The 18,159-nt window shown below is 43.6% G+C and overlaps 1 long non-coding RNA gene across 2 annotated transcripts in view; it reads left to right on the top strand.

The window, feature by feature from the left end:
- LOC120408535 overlaps positions 1 to 17,081 on the top strand; it is a 38,190-nt gene extending 21,109 nt beyond the window's left edge. The window contains exons 3-8 of one of the 2 annotated variants that reach the window (XR_005600759.1): positions 2,709 to 2,818; positions 11,731 to 11,837; positions 13,358 to 13,435; positions 14,668 to 14,717; positions 15,836 to 15,876; positions 16,692 to 17,081. This is a non-coding gene — a long non-coding RNA (uncharacterized LOC120408535). The remainder of the gene's footprint in view (positions 1 to 2,708; positions 2,819 to 11,730; positions 11,838 to 13,357; positions 13,436 to 14,667; positions 14,718 to 15,835; positions 15,877 to 16,691) is intronic. The other variant, XR_005600760.1, reaches the window with a different exon arrangement.
- Positions 17,082 to 18,159: the final 1,078 nt, after the last annotated feature.

Here is an 18,159-nt window from a genome sequence, read left to right as displayed (position 1 = left end):
CCAAGCATGAAATGCCATTCTTTTCTCATTAACAAGTTGCTCAATTTCAGCATCATTCTCATCAAACCAGTCCTGATGTTTTCTGGTTTGGTAGCCTATGTTTTCCTCACAGGCATGCAACTGGCTCCAATGTTCCTCAGTTTCTTTCCGAAACTCTGATGGGAGCTTTTCTTCTAAGACTGCTTGGAAATGGTCATGCTTAATAGGGTCCTTCAAATCTTAAATCTTCGACTTGCGCTTGACCTGCTTCTTTTGCAGCCTCCATTTAGGAGCAATCTTAATTTTCATTGTGGGTTGAATAAGGTGATAATCAGTCCAACAATGACATCGGCACTTGTGATTGCTCTTGTGAGAAGTACATCACTACAATCTTGGGCACAAACTATGACATAGTTGAGGTGATGACAGTGCTTTGACTATGGGTGTCTCCAAGATGTTTTGAACTTTTCCTTTTGTCAGAAAAGAGTGTTCGTAATAAGTAGTTCACGTTCAGCACACTTGGTCAGGAGCAGAATTCCATTTGAATTGCTTTTGCCAACTTCTTCTTTTCTGATTGTTCCTTTCCACAGGTCTGAGTCTCATCCAACATGTGCATTGAAATCCCCCAGAAGGATGATCTTGTCTTTTGTAGGGGTCTCCGATAAAATGATTTCCAACTGAGAATAAAAATCTTCCTTTACATTCTCATTGGCATCCAGTGTTGGTGCATAGGTGCTCACAATAGTTGCCTGTTAATTTTTGGTGAGCCTCAATCGGAGTGTCATAAACCATTCATTGATGCTAACTGGTCTCAGAGAGGCACCTTATGAGCTTGTTCTTTATAGAAAAGCCCACTCCATGCAATCAGGGTTTATCTATAGATTTTTCCCTTCCAGAAGTAGGTTATCCTCCTTTCTCCTCCCTCACCTGTCCTTCATCAGCTCTTCTAGTTTCAGACAAAGCAGCAATATCGATGTTAAACCAACTCAATTCATGAGCAATAATGGCTGTATGTCATTCTGGTTGGTTGCTGTTTGAGTTTTCCATCAGGGTACGTACATTCCAATTTACAAAGTTGAAAAGTTTCTTACATTTTCGACCGCTGAGGTGGTGATCCTCCTGGATGCGGCTATCCAGCCAAGAAAAACAAAGGCAAGACTATTTTTAACCCCCTCCCCATGTGGGGTGAGAAGAGTGGATCCTCAAAGGACTGCCCAATCATGGGTGCAGCTGCCGAGATGCTCAACTCACCTCAATCCTTGAGCAAGACGACTGTATCACACACCCACCACCTGTGTCAGTCTGTAACTAGGAACGTCTGGATTTCACTGTCCTGTTCCCATCGCATCCCATCCCATCCCATCCCACCAGACTTTTGACTTGTGCAAATGTTATTTTCCCCAGAACTGGAAGATGCCTGTGTGCGACTTCTTTTAAAGTGGGGAGACTGGTGCACAACAGTCACCACACTATCCTTGACAGATAGAGGACTTGAAACCAATGGCATGGGCACCATGATGATTGGAGATCCTCTATCTGCTGCAGCCTTCATCCACCTTCACAGCCAATGTAACATTATACAACAGTTTCACCTCCATTGTGCAGTTCTCCTCTGTCTGCTCTGCTATTAGGGACTTCTTGTATCACACTTTGTCTAGAACCTCGCCCATGACCATTCTACCATGGGTAGCCCTAAAGGAGTACATGACTCCAGGCAGCATCGCTCTCAGGGTCATTGAGGCACGCAAGCCTCTCCACCACTACAAGGTGGTGATCCATGGAAAGGGTGAGTATTCTAACCACTGGCCTAGTGATTATATGGTAGGCAGCCTCTTCCCTCCTAGGCCTGGGCCATTTTGTGGCATGTTCAGAGCACACCTACTGGATAATGTCCCATATGAGAATACCTTTGAGAATTGCACTGGGACTCAGGCAAGAGATAGACATGCTCAGAAGACACTTTGATACCTAGGGGACTTTTACAGAAAAAATATAGATGCTGAGTGAGTTTAATGACAGTTTGGGAGGAGGGAGGTGGATTGTGGATTGTAGTGACACCTAAGTCCCTTTGCTGATCTGGGTCTTATTGCATTAGGCTGGTCTGCTTCTTACACTATTGAACTATCTTCACGGCACCACAGGCTATGTGGTTGGTTGTCAGAGAATCCTGCTCAGCTTCAGGCAACCAAACAAGAGGGAATTTGTGGTGATACCAGCAGAAGACTGGGTTGCCACTCTCAACACAGTCACAGACTGATAAAATTAAGGGAACTATGGCTGTCAGTTTCACAGGATGAAAAGGGGAGACCATAAATAACCAATAAAATGTAGGGATAATCAGTGGAATCTTTCAACCTTAGACTTGGAAGGATGAATTAATTACTATCTGCAGTGAAAAGGATGAAATCCCTCAGACTGCTAGCCATGATTTTCAATAATGAATAACTAAAGTTGGGCCTTTAAATCCATATTTAGAATCCCAAATAAATGGCTTGATTTTTTTTCAAAACTGCTGAGCACCCAGCAGCTTCCACTGAAATCAATATTTTCAAAATTGACGAGCAATTTGAGAGAATAAAATCTTGGAATGAGTGGTACTGTGGAGATCACTGGTAGTCTGTCAGCTGAAATAGGAAGCACTGTTTGTGGGAGATTTTATTGGAGAAGGCATATTATAAATGCTGAGGTCTGTCATTTGAAATAATGACAAATTGACCTTTATGTCTCAGGGCTGCAGACTATTACAACAGGCTCCCTAAAGAACAAAAATCCATCTGTTCGTGTTACGATGACCTGTCTGAAAAAGGATCTTTGCAGAAGGAGGAATTGCAGCTAGCAGGTAACATTTAGATAGAAGGTTTTGGATTGTTTCTAACAGATTTTTATTTGAGTATGTGCCCTCTTACGGGTTGCTGAAGTGATTGCCCCTTTAAAAGTACTAGGTTCTCCTGGAGATGCACTGAGCCTGTCAGACATTTTGTGTTCAAATGAATTCAAGTAACAAGGACATGCTTTTCTCAAAAAATTAAGCATGCAATTATCAGAAATATTTGTGCAAATTGGTCTTTGGCCTCACAAATGGCCATTTGCACATCCAGTTACCCAATCTATGCATTTCATTTCTAATTGCTGTAAATTAGGTCATAGTCACATACCCTTTTTTAATCAGTCCCTGAATGAAGCAAACAACCATTGATTGGATGTTGCAGAGAGAAGGTGAAAGGGAATTGTGTCTATTTTAAATGTTTAACAGGAAACTGTTACACTGGGATGCCATCTTTAGTATAATTATTCTATCCTATCTCTGCTAAATCAATCTGTTATTTGTGTTAGTTACTCAGTGATTATTATAGCATGCTGTTCTTTTAGGGTATATTCACCCTAATTGAGAAATAATGTAGCATTACTATTGAGGACTAATATATATTAATTTTGTGGCTGTTACTGCCATATTTCCTACAGGTTGATTATTTCTTATTCCTTGTACTAATAATTTTAGGGAGTGTGCTGTTTGAGCTGAATTCAGGACTGTGGGTACGGTGGGGGTCACTTTGCGGGTTGTAACCAAGACTGGTGTAAATTGCTGTGCGTCTGTAGACAGTCTGCTGAGGTCTGAGCTGCTAAACCAGGGTTGTCTAGCACACAGACACTTTGTGAGCATCCCATGCCAGGACCTACAGCAGCAAAACACTGTGAGGCATCCAGTGTTGCAAAGCAAGTGGTGACACAACCCCTCAGTGGTCTGGATAGCATTCCAAACTCCATCACACCTAGACCATGTGGCAGGTTCAACACCATGTGCTTTATTTACAATGTGAATTAATAGTACAAGTTCCCCACACCACAAGGGTCCTCCAGGATCCCTAGGCACAGGGTCTTGGGGGTCTGAAACCTCAGATAGCATTTTACTTATGTAGCATCAGAATTATCCAGCAAATTGTGTTTGAAGATAACACTGCCAAACTGATTTTCTGGGAAGCCTGTGCTTGCTAGGAAGAGTTTCTTGGCAAGCCACAATTGTCAGATGCATTTGCTGACAGCCTACACTTGACAGATTCTGTTGCTGTGGCAAAGACTCACAGCTGCTGGGGCAAAGAATTGCTCAGGAAAAGATTCTGTGGCTGGGGCAAAGAGTGGCTGTTGCACTGCATGTGAATATTGCAACTCTGAATGTATATATTATTTGGATTTTATTGAACCTCACATGGCATAATACATCTTTGTGTAAGAAATGATGACACCACTGGTTTAGGAAAGGAACATTTCAGCCTTGCCTCAGGCTGCTAAAGAAGCAGCATCGAGTGTGCTGGGTACTGATCCAGAGCCTAAAAAATGGAGAAGATGATACATCTGTTCCAGAGAATGAGACAAAAAGACTCTTAAAAAATGTGTAAAGTGTAAAAACTTTGTACGTTCAGAACATATGTCATCTAGTTGCTCCATTTGTTCAAAGTAGCAGGTCATTTACTGCCACTTTGATGTGTTTGCGCCTTTTATATTGTTGCTGTTGCTACCTATTTTCATTGTTTAAACATGAGGTCAATTAGACCCCAACACCTATATAATGTGTTTAATTAGGGGGGCAGTTACACCCCAGACTAAGTACTGTGTAGCATGCTTCTGAATCTAGGAAAGTTTTAACTTCTTCATGGTTTTATGGTTCACTGCTTACAATAAACCTGAGACCAACATGGTTACAATAAAGTCACTTTTAAATGCATCCCATATTCTCCATAATTTGATATACTAGGAGTCTGCAAGACCACAATATGGAAATAGTTGGTAATTTTTGGTCCAATATGATGGTTAAAGCATTTTATTTATAGGATTATTTGTTTTTGAGACAGCGACTGCTAAAATGCTTTGTTATATTCTATTGCTGACTACTAGCTGAGGAGGTTCAAGACCAAAGCCCTTATCCTTAATTTTATATCTTGATTAGACTCATTGAAGTCAATGATGACTGCTACCATGCATAAAGTTAAGCAAGTGTTTGTAAGATCAGGGGCCAAGATATTGCCATGATAATGATAGCATTCTGTGTGCATGAAGACTTTCCTTTCATAACACTAATTCATTTATCAATGACCCCAGAAGGAGAATGAGTGAACAGATTATTCAGTGTGTGAGTATGTATAAAGCAGTTCCATCTCCCTCCCCTGCTCCTCCACCAAAACACACACACCGCAGAAAGGAAATTCAATGTACTGTTTAACCATATTGAGTCTGAGTCTTTTTTTCTTCATGCTACTTCTGCAGTGAAAATTAGCATCAGGAAAAAAAGACAATTGTTTTAATATGTAGTATAAAAATTCCTCTCTCAACCTCTTCCACCTCCTTCAGTACATGACAAGCCAATCACCATTATATGGTACTAATGGAAAAGAATAACAATGAAAATATAACAACAACCTTTTTTAGGATTTCTAGATAGTTATACATTTTACTTTTATTCTAAGAAGAGTTTTTCTTTTGGATATTTATTTTCAACTACTTGCTTTCTCTCCTTTTTAGAGTTTCTCTTCCCTACTAACCTCCAGATCGTTCTTTATTTCCTCTCATTTTGTCTTTCTATTCTACTTCAAAATATTTATCTTGATTCTCTTTCTCTGATTCTTCTTTTTTCTTTTTGTTTTTAATCTGCTTTCTGAGAAATCTATTTAGACACCTTTATATGGAAATGTTTAGCGTTAATGTTTTATGGCTTGACTTTAAGAAAAATCTTAATGAAGATTAACGATTGTATTTTATTATTATTTTTAACATTGATTCATTTGGCATTGTATTTTTAGGAAAATTAAAGAACATTAAAAATTGAAGGTAATGAAGTTGAAACAAAAACATGCAAAAGGAGAAACATTTAATTCTTGATTATAGCTAACGAAATGCACAAAACACATGCATAAAATCAATCTCCCTTAAGCATAGGAACCCTAACCCTAGCTCCAAGTCCCCTACCCATAGGAACCCTAACCCTAGCTCCAAGTCCCCTACCCATAGGAACCCTAACCCTAGCTCCACGTTCCCTACCCATAGGAACCCTAACCCTATCTCCAAGTCCCCTACCCATAGGAACCCTAACCCTAGCTCAAAGTCCCCTACCCACTGGAAACCTAACCCTAGCTCCACGTTCCCTACCCATAGGAACCCTAACCCTATCTCCAAGTCCCCTACCCATAAGAACCCTAACGCTAGCTCCACGTTCACTACCCATAGGAACCCTAACACTAGGGCGGGAAGACCTACCCATAGGAACCGTAACGCTAGCTCCACGTTCCCTAACCACAGGAACCCTAACCTAGCACCATGCTCCCTACCCATAGGAACGCTAACCCTAGCTCGAAGTGCCCTACTCATAGGAACTCTAACCCTAACCCTAAGGTGGGAAGACCTACCCACAGAAAATCTAACACTAGCTCCACGTTCCCTACCGATAGGAACCATAACCCTTGCTGAACCTTCCCTACCCATAGGAACCCTAACCCTAGCTCCAAGTTCCCTAACCATAGGAACCCTAACCCTAGCTTCAAGTCCCCTCCTATAGGAACCCTAAACCTAGCTCCACGTTCCCTAACCACAGGAACCCTAACCCTAGCTCCACGTTCCCTACCCATAGGAACCCTAACCCTAGCTCGAAATGCCCTACCCATAGGAACCCTAACCCTAGGGTGGGAAGACCTACCCATAGGAACCCTTACACTAGCTCCATGTTCCCTACCCATAGTAACCCAAACTCTAGCTCCAAGTCCCCTACCCATAGGAACCATAACCCTTGCTCCACGTTGTGACGGAGCGATTCTGGCGGGACCCAACTGAGAGTGCCAAATCAGGACCAATTGCTTAAACTGGGCAGTCACAGCCCTAGGCTGGGGTTTTTCCACCTCTAAGGCAAACCAAACCAGCCAGACAAAAGGGACTTTGGTCTCACCCCACTGGCTAACCACAAGTCACACAAGCAATTTCCTTAGACACTCCAGTCTCCCAGTATCACCACCAGTGCACTCGTCCTGGGGATAAATGGTTATGAAAACCAACACCCCAATAAAAGAAAAAGGTTCCCTCAATCCCAAAGGACCAAGCCCCAGACCCAGGTTAATATACACATCAGATCTTACCCACAAATCACGCTGTTGTCAATCCTTTAGAATCTAAAATCTAAAGGTTTATTTACAAAGGGAAAAAGGTAGAGATGAGAGCTAGAATTGGTTAAATGGAATCAATTACATACAGTAACGGCAAAGTTCTTAGTTCAGGCTTGCAGCAGTGCTGGAGTAAACTGCAGGTTTAGATTAAGTCTCTGGAACATCCCCCGCTGGGATGGGTCCTCAGTCCCTGGTGTAGAGCTTCAGTTTGTGGCAAAGTCCCTCCAGAGGTCAGAAGCAGGATTGAAGACCAGATGGAGATGATGCATCAGCCTTATATAGACTTTTCCAGGTGTAAGAATCCCTTTGTCCTCACTGTGGAAACTTACAGCAAAAATAAAATGGAGTCTGGAGTCACATGGGCCAGTCCCTGCATACTTTGCTGAGTCACAAGGCGTGTCTGCCTTCTCTCCATGGGTCAATTGTGTAGCTGATGGCCCTTTAATGGGCCATCAAGCCAGCTATGCCGGGCTAACATCAGCTTTGTCTGGGACACTTCCCAGAGGCAGAGCATAATACAAAATTACAGACATTACAGAGCCAACACTTATAACTTCAACTACAAAATAATACACAGACATACAGACAGCATAATCATAACCAGCAACCCAGAACCTGGTCTTAGACACCTTATATGACCCCCTTTACTTAGGATTTGGTGCCACTACAGGACCTTGGTTGCAACACATGTTCTATATGGTCCCCATTTATATCAATAACGTCACACACGTTCCCTACCCATAGGAACTCTGACCCTATCTCCAAGTCCCCTACCCATAGGAACCCTAACCCGAGCTCCAAGTCCCCTACCCATAGAAATCCTAACCCTAGCACGACGTTCCCTACCCATAGGAACCCTAACCCCAGCTCCAAGTGCCCTACCCCTAGGAACCCTAACCCTAGGGCTGGAAGACCTACCCATAGGAACCCTTACACTAGCTCTATGTTCCCTACCCATAGGAACCCAAACCCTAGCTCCAAGTCCCCTACCCATAGGAACTCTAACCATAGCTCCAAGTCCCTTACCCATAGGAACCATAACCCTAGCTCCACGTTCCCTACCCATAGGAACCCCAACCCTAGCTTCAAGTCCCCTCCCATAGGAACCCTAAGCCTAGCTCCACGTTCCCTAACCACAGGAGCCCTAACCCTAGCTCCACGTTCCCTATCCATAGGAACCCTAACCCTAGCTCAAAGTGCCCTACCCATAGGAACCCTAACCCTAACCCTAGGGTGGGAAGACGTACCCATAGGAACCCTAAACGTTGCTCCACATTCCCTACCCATAGGAACCCTAACCCTAGCTCCAAGTCCCCTACCCATAGGATCCCTAACCTTAGCACCAAGTCCCCTACCTGTAGAAACCCTAACCCTAGCTCCAAGTCCCCTACCCATTGGATCCCTAAAACTAGCTCCACGTGCCATACCCATAGGAGCCCAAACTCAAGGGAGGGAAGACCTACCCATAGGAACCCCAACCCTAGCTCCAAGTTCCGTACCCATAGGAACCCTAACCCTAGTTCCAAGTCCCATACACATAGGAACCCTTACACTAGGGCAGGAAGCCCTCCCCATAGGTACCCTAACCACAGGGCGGGAAGACATCCCCATAGGAACCATAACCCTAGCTCCAAGTCCCCAACCGATAGAAACACTCACCCTTGCTCCACCTTCGCTAACCATAGGAACCCTAACCCTTACTCCACCTTCCCTAACCATAGGAACCCTAACCCTAGCTCCATGTTCCCTAAACATAGGAACCCAAACCCTAGCTCCAAGTCCCTGCCCATATGAACCATAAACCTCGCTACACGTTCCCTACCCATAGGAACCCTAACCCGAGCTACAAGTCCCCTCCCATAGGAACCATAACCCTAGCTCCACGTTCCCTAACCACAGGAACCCTAACACTAGCTCCACGTTCTCTACCCATAGGATCCCTAACCCTAGCTCCAAGTGCCCTACCCATAGGAACCGTAACCCTAGGCCGGGAAGACCTACCCATAGCAACCCTTACACTAGCTCCATGTTCATAGGAATCCAAACCCTAGTTCCAAGTCCCCTACCCATAGGAACTCTAACCCTAACCCTAGGGCGGGAAGACCTACCCACAGAAAATCTAACACTAGCTCCACGTTCCCTACCCATAGGAACCCTGACCCTATCTCCAAGTCCCCTACCCATAGGAACCCTAAACCTAGCTCCACGTTCCCTACCCATAGGTACCCTAACACTAGCTCCACGTTCCCTACCCATAGGAACCCTAACCCTAGCTTCAAGTCCCCTCCCATAGGAACCCTAAACCTAGCTCCACGTTCCCTAACCAAAGGAACCCTAACCCTAGCTCCACGTTCCCTACCCATAGGAACCCTAACCCTAGCTCGAAATGCCCTACCCATAGGAACCCTAACCCTAGGGCGGGAAGACCTACCCATAGGAACCCTTACACTAGCTCCATGTTCCCTACCCATAGGAACCCAAACCCTAGCTCCAAGTCCCCTACCCATAGGAACTCTAACTATAGCTCCAAGTCCCCTACCCATGGGAACCATAACCCTTCCTCCACGTTCCCTACCCATAGGAACTCTGACCCTATCTCCAAGTCCCCTACCCATAGGAACCCTAACCCTAGCTCCAAGTCTCCTACCCATAGAATCCCTAACCCTAGCTAAACATTCCGTACCCATAGGAACCCTCACCCTAGCTCCAAGTCCCCTACCCATAGGAACCCTAACCATAGCTCCAAGTCCCTTACCTATAGGAACCATAACCCTAGCTCCACTTTCCCTACCCATAGGAACCCTAACCCTAGCTCCAAGTCTCCTACCCATAGAATCCCTAACCCTAGCTAAACATTCCGTACCCATAGGAACCCTCACCCTAGCTCCAAGTCCCCTACCCATAGGAACCCTAAACCTAGTTCCAAGTCCCCTACCCATAGGAACCCTAAACCTAGCTCCACGTGCCCTACCCATAGGAACCCTAACCCAAGCTCCAAGTCCCCTACCCATAGAAACCCTAACCCTAGCTCCAGGTCCCTTACCCATAGGAACCCTAACCCTAGCTCCAAGTCTCATACCCATAGAATCCGTAACCCTAGCTAAACATTCCGTACTCAGAGGAACCCTAACCCTAGCTCCAAGTCCCCTACCCAGAGGAACCCTAAACCTAGCTCCACGTGTCCTACCCATAGGAACCCTAACCCAAGCTCCAAGTCCCCTACTCATAGAAACCCTAACCCTAGCACGACGTTCCCTACCCATAGGAACCCTAACCCAGTAGTTATAAAGATACATAGTCTAAGTGGTAAACCGTTTATTTCAGGTGTTCCTGAAAGTGGACCTATTGTATGGTGAATGGGCCTGTTTCTCTCAAGGTTTGTTGACACAAAGGAACGTTTTGAAAAATATATAATCATTGCTAATACAGGTCAGCTGGACCTACTGAAGACAGCCCTCTAGTTATCCATGTCATTTTCAGCATGGAGCCAGATAGACTTGCTCTGAGCAGGTCTAACAAATACTGTAGTCAAAATGGTTTCAGGGACTAATCTAGAGTAGGGCTCTCACCACTGACTGAGGTTACAAACTTGAAAAAATTTCAGAGTTTCCTGCTTAAACAATATCATCCTTATTCCAGTTTTACGCCTGTGTAACTCTACTAGGTTTAAGTGTAAATGAGGGAAATTGGATCCTGTTTTTCTGCTGAGCGGCTTTAATTCGTGACAGGAATAGAGTTCTTAGAATAAAAGAGCTGATCTTGCCAGGGTAGAGTTGAGGAGCTTGAGAGTGCAGCACCACCAGGACTACCGAGCCTGATGCTTCTTTACTCACAATCAGATAAAGTGAAGTGAAAGGAGTGAGCAGGGCAGGCTGTTGCTTGGCAAGGACGCTCTGCTCACTGTTTGTAGTTTGGCACTGAACAGCTGCTTGTGGGAGTCTTAAATCTTGAATCTTAAAATTGGACACTATTCACATAATTTACACTAATTAGATTCCACAATCTCTCTCTCCTTCCCCTGTTATGCCCACCTTGCCACCTCCTTCTCTTCCACAGTACTTAGCTCACTATAGAGTTGAGGGTGTTCCCCATTTTTGACCTCTAGGCATAGTTATCTGTGCCATTCTATTGGTAGCTGGTGCTAGAAGTTGTTGGAATACTCAAAGGAAAACCAAAATTTCAGGGGAAAATGAAATTTTGTGAAAATCTTTAAGATAATACAAAATTAATATACCATTTTTTGACCAGCTCTGTTCAGCCCTGACACTTTGGCTTTCCACACTCCTTTCAGTATTCCTCAGCAGCGTGCAGGGTCAAACACTACATTATATTTTAAAGGACTTTAATCCCATACTAATCCTCAGCAATTTTTATGGGGAGTTTCCATTAAAAATAATAGAAATTTCTGGTATAAACCCTCTTGAGTGATGAGAATGAGAGAGGAGAATTACTCCAAAGTGTGATGCTAAGAAGTATCCCTTCACATATACTCTAGGAAACAAAAGATACCTATTTTTTCTTGGGTACTGGCACATCTTTTTCCAATTCTTATAATGATGGTTTTATAAATTCCTGTAAGATTTCAAGGGATACCTTATGTTTCCTTCAGGGATTTGCTGATAAATATGGTTGCAGAGGAAATGGAATTGAACTAGGTTTGGGGGTTCACTGAGGACAAAGATGCAGAATATTGGCTCCTTGTACAACACACATAAGGTGAGATAATGCACTTCATTAAAATGGAAAACCGCACTTGTGGCTGGAACAGTCAGAAAATATACCATGCAGTTGAGAGCTTTAAATAACATACCAATACAAGTGAAATGAGTGTTTCTTTCCTCAGAATTGATAGTTCTATGGTTTATTTGTGCTTACGATGCCTTTTAAAGCAAAAATCATGGCGGTAGCCATTCACTCTGGGCTGTCTACTCTGAAAGTTGTTGTGAAGTAGTTGCTGACGGAGACGGGGCATATTCTTTTCTGATGAGACTTTTTTTCCCCCTTGTATCATAGACCAAAGGCCAGATGCTGTAGATACTTATTTCCCTTCCTAGTCCCATTGAGGTCATATAGTATGTTGCAGTAAGAACATGCAGGATTGCCTTTTAGTGATTATTAGTTAAACTAGACCTCTGTATTTTGTACATTTGTACTTATTTATTATTGTGTAAAAGTATATTTTCCATAAGCTCAGCTCTCAAAGTGAATAACATGTTGATAATATCCAATAACATTTATGAATTTCAAATTCATATTAAATGTCTATATTAGAGATGAAATGACAACTTAAAAATACACACAGTATTTCTCGCTGTAACTTTGTCAAAGTTCTAACAGCAAGCTAGTCAACATCAGTATTTCTGTAGGTGTTTTATTCTCCCAGGATTACATTTCTCCTTATTTGATTACTTGCGGATGATGTGAATGAGCTTTCAACACTATGAAAGAGTTAATATTATTGCATTGTATTACTATACATTTGTAATGATAGATGATACAGGTGGGAGGCATATTGTGAAGGATGTACAAAGGTATCCATTTGCTTCCTGTTACATAAAGGACGAACACATGCAATTTCTTTGTGCATCAGTGAGAGAGAGAGGTAGGTAGGTAGGGGTGTGTGTGTGAGAAAGAAAGAGTGAAAGAGAAAAGGGGGGCGGGGGAATAGATTCCCCCCCCCCCCCGGTAAGCATAATCTTATCCAGTCTTTCATTTTAGGAAAAAAATATTTGATTAGACTGAGTATATTCATGCTCTCTAGAGGTTTGTAATGAAATGTGGGGTCTTTCAATTCATAGTGAACAATTAAAAAACAGCTCAAGGGACTCCTTTACCCTGCCCTCCTTCCTCCTCCTCCCCCTCTGAAGTCAACTGGTCACTGAAAGTAACTGAATGTCATCACCATCTAACAGCTTTTGATGGCCTATGTGAAAAGGTTGTCTCAGTCCAATTGCTAGTGGACAGGTGTCCACATCATACAATGTCCCACCATTATTACTTATTGGGGATTGGGAGCACTAGGTTAGTGGTCCCCAAACTGTGAGGTGTGCCCGCCTAGGACAGTGCAGAAGAATGTTCAGAGGGGCATAGTAGGGTGACCAGGTGTCCAGATAACCCAGTCGAAAAGGGACCCTGGCAGCTCCAGTCAGCACCGCTGACCAGGCAATTAAAAGTCCAGTTGGCGATGTTGTGGAATGAAAGCAGTGCACAGAACTGCCTGCTGTGCCTCCACCTAGGAGCCGGACCTGCTGGCTGCTTCTGGAAGCCTGCCTTAGCGCCCCCCACGCTGCGTTGCTCATCAGGAGTCACCAGAGGTAAGCTCATGCCCCAACCCCCTGCTCCAGTCCTGACCCCCCCAAACCCAGACCCCCCCCGCACCCCAAATCCCTCATCCTAGCCCCCACCACAGAGCCTGCACCCCTAGATGGAGCCCTCACCCTCCCTGCACCCCACTGCCCTGTCCCAGCCAAGAGCTCCCTCCCACACTCTGAACCCATGAACCCCTCTGCCCCACCCCAAACATGGAGCCCACATGTGCACCCCAAACCCCTCATCCCCAGCTGCACCCCAGAGCCCTCACTCTCTCCCACACCCTAGAGCCTCCTCCCTCACCCTGAACCCCTCATTTCTGGCCCCACCCCAGAGCCCACACCCTCAGTTAAAGCCCTCAGCCCCTCCCACACCCCAATCCCTGCCCCAGCCCTGTGAAAGCGAGTGAGGGTGGGGGAGAGTGAGCCCCTGAGGGAGGGAGAATGTAGTGAGTGGGGTGCAGGGCCTCAGGGCAGGGGCGTGGTCTCGGGGAAGGGGCGGGGCTAGGGTGTTTGGTTTTGTGCAATTAGAAAGTTGGCAACCCTATGGCACGGCGGGGTCTGGGCCAGCCCCCATGGGGGAGTGGGGAGGGAGCACCACCCAGTCTCGCTTTGCCTTCAGCTCTGCTCTGGCCCAACCCCCCAGCCTTGGCTCTGGCCCTCAGCCACAGCTCCGTACCCACCTGCCGGCCCCCGCTGCGGCCCAGCTCCTGGCCCTGTCCCAAGCCCCACCCCCAGCCTTGGCCCCTGGCCGCATCTCTGTTTCCAGCCTCAGACCCACTCCCAGCTGTGGCTCCAGCCTCATTCCAATTACCTCTGTCTGCCCCTCCCTCTGGACCTGCTGCCCCACTCACAGCCCCAGCTCCTGGGGGAGGGGTGGAAAGGGAGGGGCATGACTGTGAAAAGTTTAGGGACCACTGCACTAGGTACTGTAGAAACTGGTAACGAAAGGACTGTCCCCACCCCAAACAACTTACAATTCACAACCAAAAATGGTATTTATTGGGGTAGTTGTTCGTAGTCCCAGCAAAAGCCAAGGAGTGATTTGGCATGAAGACCTGGTTACGGCTGGTCCTAAAATAAGGTTGTAGTTTGCTGGAGGAGTTAATAATGTGCCTATGGAGAGAGGACCTCAGGTCCAGGACTGTCAATCTACCACCTTTTACAAGCAAACAAAATCAATTAAGGAAAAGAAAAAACAATGTTAAAGTGCATTTTCTTTTTTTTTTTCCTGACAGGTCTGACTTTCATTTCCTTCTGCATTAACTAAGTGGCACAGGGGTCAATGGTAAGTAGGCTACAGCCATGATTCTTCTTCTTTCCCTCTTTAAGCTCCAGTTCTTTAATAATACGTATAAACTTGGGGAAGAGAAGTTGTGGATTATCCTGATTATTCAAATCTTCTGCATTATTAAATTATGATACAATTGTACAGAACTTCAAGTTCTTGAGTCTAATACTGCACCATACAGCCAGTAGTACTGAAATGATCTTCCACATTTTTAGAGGTATGGCTTTTTATCTTTCATAGTCACAATTTTATTGTAAAATAATACCTGTGAAGATCTTTCATCTTCATTTAAGTTTTAAAAGTACATTATGGACTAACCAGATAATTGAAAAATCACAGAAATGTACCTGTCACAGACCTCTTTTTTTTTTTTAGGCTAAAATAAACAATATTTTCTAAAGATGCAAAAGTGCAGAGAGCTCTTTCTCTGGATGAATTGTTACGGTCTATGAAAATTCCAGTGTTCTAAGCCAAAGTTCAGTGATTTATGTTCTTCTTAAGAAGAAGGAACATAATTTGAAAACATGATTGTTTTGCAGAGGGATGTGATTGTTATGATGTTCCTGCAGTACACTTATGGGCTAAAAATCAGTCTTGAAACCTTTGTAATCATGAAGTATATCCCTAATCCTGCAGAAGCGAGTTGCTATGCAGCATTTGCTATAGTAAAGGGGACTGAACTTTCTAATACAGTGCACTGTATTATGCTATGCCACAAACCTTGCAGCAAAGGTAACATCACTTAACCAATCTAGTCCTTTGGGAAAAGTCTTATAGAATTTAATAGAGAACTATATCATTGCTATAGAATTCTGATGGATGTGTTAATAATTCTGCAGAAAGACTATAATTCTCAATTGAATTGTATAGGTTTTTTAAGTTATTTCTGTAAGCCTCTATTCAATTTCTATAGAACCTTTAATACGTTGGCCTGCTCCTGGATTCAGTCAACCATCCTTCTCCATAAATCCAGAGCTTCTTGCATGGGAAAATGGCAAGAGCAGGTGGAGCCAAGAAAATGCACATTGTTTTCTTCAACAGCCATAGCAAGCATAAGAACAGCTATACAGAGTCAGAGTAATGGTCAATCTAACCCAGTATCCTGTCTTCTACAGTGGCCAGTACCAGATGCTTCTGAGGAACAGGGCAATTTCAGGTGATCCATCTTTTGTTGTCCAGTCTCAGCATCTGGCCATCAGAGGCTTAGGGACACCCAGAGCATGGGAGTTGCATCCTTAACCATTTTAGCTAATGGTCATTGGTAGACCCATCCTTCACGAATCTATCTAATTCTTTTTTGAACACAGTTGTACTTTTGGGCTTCACTACAACTCACGGAAGTGAGTTCCACTGGGGTTGACTGTAGATTGTGTGAATTACTTACTCTTATTTATTTTTAAACCTGCTGCCTATTAATTTCAGGGTGTGACTCTAGTTCTTGTATTAAGGGGAGGAGTAACACTTCCTTATTCACTTTCTCCACACCATTCATGATTTTATAGACCTCTATCATATACCCCCTTAGTTGTCTCTTTTCTAAACTGAACAATCCCAGTCTTTTTAATCTCTCCTCACTGGAAGCTATTCCATAATCATTTTTGTTGCCTTTATCTGTACCTTTTCCAATTCTAATATATCTTTTTTTGAGATAGGGTGACCAGAATTTCATACAGTATTCAAGGTGTGGATGTAACATGAATTTATATAGTGGCATTATGATATTTTTTGTTTTATTATCTATCCCTTTTCTAATGGTTCCTAACTTTCTGTGAGGTTTTTTTTTTTGACTGCGGCTACATAGTGAGTGGCTGTTGGAAACTATCTAGCGGGAACTCTGTCAAAAATATATTGCCTTTACTTTGACTCTGTTCCTGGATATGGAATTCACAGCCCTAGAACTGCACAAGATCTCTGTGTAGAAGGCTTTGATCCTCTGGAAGTTTTGGTTTGTTGCTTCTGCTTCTTCTCTAGGAGATGTCACACTGCACTGCTCTATAGCATAAGAATTTGGAGGAACCTCTGTGAGAAGATCTTCAGAGTTTTTCTCCTCTTTGAATCTTCCTGTAAACTTTGTCAAAGGGAGCATGAAATGGAACATGATCTAACTCTGAGCTTTAGGATTGGCACAATGAGAATGAGTGAAATGTTGCTGTAATAAACAAAACAGCAAGGGAGCCCTTTAAAATACATAAGAATATGTAAAGTACCCACTAACATAAGTACAGCAAAGCTAGAGCTAATTAAGGGGCCTGCATCAAATATTTTGACTTTCATAAATGTATCGTCTGTTGAATATAGTTCTTTAAACAGTCCATTTTTGTTACAATATATGTGTCCTCATTAAATATAATCCTTAAAGTAGTCAAACAATTCATTTGTTACATAAATTGTTCAGCTGTGCCCAGGATTCAAGCTGGGCCATCTTTGAAGTGCAGCTAATATCTTACCGTATTTCCTGAAAACTTGCCATTTAGCAACAATACTTCTGATCCCTCAGAGCAACCAATTATAATGTAACAAACAGCACATTATGACCACGAGTGAGGAAAAAGCAGCAGGTGCACATGAACTCTAAATAACTCAAATGTTCTTTTCATGCAAATATCTTTAATAAAAAGAAACCAGTAAAGGAAAACAAAGCACATCTGGTATTTTATAAATATATGTCCAAATGCGTCTTATATTTTTTCTATCCAGAGCCTCATATTGGCCCATTGTACACCAGAGTAGTACCTGAGCACCTTCCACAAATAAAAATGATGCCAATGATATATTTCGTTTCCTTGATGGCTGTCAAGAGGCCGGGTTAGGTTGTTTGGAATGGGTTGTCTTCTTATTTCTATTATTATTTATTTAATTTAACACGCAGGTGTGAGCGTTGGTAGCAATATGATACTACTGTGAAAAAGCTTAAGAGGTAGGTCTTACATTTAGCTTGAAACGCAGCAAGTTTAGTGGCCATTTTCATTTCATTTGGCACTGAGTTCAATAGTTTGGATCCAGTTCCTGTCATGGTCATGTGTCTCCTCTATAGCATGACACTTTCATTGTTGCAGTAAAACGTAGTTTTAGCCATCCTGGTTCCCAGTCAACTTGCTGCTGCATCTCTGCCACACCCACCCCGCCGCAAATGAGGGCTAAGGGGGAACTATGAAGGGGTGGGTTCACTTCCTACTGTGACAGTTGTGGGAGCCCCACCTCCATTCCCCATTTCTGCTCCTTTAAAGAATACCTCCTTTATATCTTTTGTCAGTCCATTTTATCTGATCACTGAATCCCTTCCCTACGCAGTACTTCCATTGAACATCTGCCCCTACAACACCATAGCCTAACCCCCATTTCATGTTTGCCCCAACTAACCCTCAATCCATTATGGGGAAGGTGAAAATGCACCAACCTCACCCTGACCAGTCTGATGGTGAGGGGAAAAAGTCCTTCC

The sequence above is a fragment of the Mauremys reevesii genome, linkage group 6, assembly GCF_016161935.1.
Source record: "Mauremys reevesii isolate NIE-2019 linkage group 6, ASM1616193v1, whole genome shotgun sequence".
In the NCBI taxonomy this organism is placed as follows: domain Eukaryota; kingdom Metazoa; phylum Chordata; order Testudines; family Geoemydidae; genus Mauremys; species Mauremys reevesii.
This window is presented reverse-complemented; position numbering and strand designations above follow the sequence as displayed.